Source organism: Lathyrus oleraceus, chromosome 1, assembly GCF_024323335.1.
Source record: "Lathyrus oleraceus cultivar Zhongwan6 chromosome 1, CAAS_Psat_ZW6_1.0, whole genome shotgun sequence".
Taxonomy (NCBI): Eukaryota; Viridiplantae; Streptophyta; class Magnoliopsida; order Fabales; family Fabaceae; genus Lathyrus; species Lathyrus oleraceus.
This window is the reverse complement of record NC_066579.1, coordinates 428,718,054-428,720,013: the sequence shown is the minus strand read 5'-3', so window position 1 is coordinate 428,720,013 and position 1,960 is coordinate 428,718,054. Positions and strand designations below refer to the sequence as shown.

The 1,960-nt window shown below is 41.0% G+C and overlaps 1 non-coding gene across 1 annotated transcript; it reads left to right on the top strand.

The window, feature by feature from the left end:
* The first annotated feature begins 1,355 nt into the window (after positions 1 to 1,355).
* On the top strand, positions 1,356 to 1,462 carry LOC127115984 (small nucleolar RNA R71). The gene has a single exon (XR_007800978.1). It is a non-coding gene; the product is annotated as a small nucleolar RNA R71 (small nucleolar RNA).
* The last annotated feature ends 498 nt before the right edge of the window (positions 1,463 to 1,960 follow it).

Genomic DNA, 1,960 nt, shown 5'->3' with positions numbered 1-1,960 from the left:
TTTCAAGTCTCTTGCATATGGATAAAGGCATAACACTAATACCGGCTCCTAAATCGCATAAGGCTTTGTCAATGACAAATTTTCCTATGTGACAGGGTATAGAGAAACTACCTGGGTCTTTAAGTTTAGGAGGCATATTCTGTATTATAGCGCTACATTCAGCGGGGAGTGTAACGGTTTCGCTATCTTCAAGTTTCCTTTTATTAGAAAGAATTTCTTTTAAAAACTTGGCATATGAGGGCATTTGCGTAATAGCTTCTGTAAACGGAATTGTGACGTTTAATTGTTTTAGTAGGTCGACAAATTTTTTAAATTGGCCCGCATCTTTGGTTTTAATAAGCCTTTGAGGGTAAGGGATAGGTGGTTTATAAGGTGGTGGAGGTACATAAGGTTCCTTCTTTTCTACGGTTTCCTTATTACTCTCTTCCTTTTCCTTAGGTTCACTTTCCTCAGTTGACTTTTTAGAGTTTTGGTTTTCTATCCTTGGGTCAGACGGTCCTTCCACTTCCGTTCCACTTCTCAGTATAATTGCATGAGCGTAGCTTCTTGGGTTAGGTTGGGGTTGGCCAGGAAATGTACCAGTTGGGGCAGCAGTAGGCGCTTGTTGTTGAGCTACTTGTGATATTTGCGTTTCCAGCATTTTGTTATGAGTAGCCAGGGCATCTACTTTACTTGCTAGTTGTTTAATTTGTTCGCCAGTGTGTACATTCTGGTTTAAGAAATCTTTATTGGTTTGCTGTTGAGAAGCTATAAAGTTCTCCATCATGATTTCCATGTTGGATTTCCTAGGGGCGTTATTGTTAGATGTAGATGGGGTCGGCTTCTGATATCCCGGAGGTATAGCTGGGGCTTGATTTGGAGATTGTCCAGGTGCGTATAGAGCATTATTACTTTTATATGAAAAATTTGGATGATTCTTCCAATTTGAGTTATAGGTATGCGAATAGGGGCTTCCTTGAGCATAGTTTACTTGCTCTGCTTGGATTCCTGTTAAGAGTTGACAATCTGCAGGAGTGTGACCTTGGATTCCACAGACTTCACAATTCTGAGTTATGGCAACTACTGTGGCTGGAGGTGATACATTTAAACTTTCAATTTTCTGGACCAGAGCATCCACCTTTGCATTAACATGATCAAGGTTACTTATCTCGTACATGCCAGTTTTCGTTTGAGGTTTTTCCACCATTGTTCGTTCGATTCCCCACTGATAGTGGTTTTGAGCCATGCTTTCGATAAGTTGGTAAGCGTCTGCATAAGGTTTGTTCATTAGTGCACCACCTGCGGCGGCATCTATTGTTAACCTCGTGTTGTATAGGAGACCATTATAGAATGTATGAATTACTAACCAGTCTTCTAAACCATGATGTGGACAAAGTCTCATCATGTCTTTATATCTTTCCCATGCTTCGAAAAGAGACTCGTTATCTTTCTGTTTAAATCCATTTATTTGGGCTCTTAACATAGCTGTTTTGCTTGGCGGAAAATATCGAGCAAGAAAAACTTTCTTCAACTCGTTCCATGTGGTGACAGAGTTGGAAGGAAGAGATTGAAGCCATCTTCTAGCGCTATCTCTTAGTGAGAAAGGAAAAAGACGAAGTCGAATTGCCTCTGAAGTGACACCATTAGCTTTAAGAGTATCAGCGTATTGGACAAATACGGATAAATGAAGGTTAGGATCCTCGGTAGGATTCCCAGAGAATTGGTTCTGTTGCACTGCCTGCAACAGTGAAGGTTTGAGTTCAAAGTTGTTTGCTTCGATTGCGGGTGGAGCAATACTTGAATGCGGTTCATCTTGCGATGGAGCGGCATAATCTCTAAGAGCACGAGCTGGTTCTGCCATCTCGGGTATCGAAGGGAAAATATTTTTGAAATCAGGAAGTTCTATAGGAGGGAGATTGTTTGCAGCACGATATTCCCGAATTTGTCGTAAGACTCGGAGATATAGTTCGATGTCGTTGAT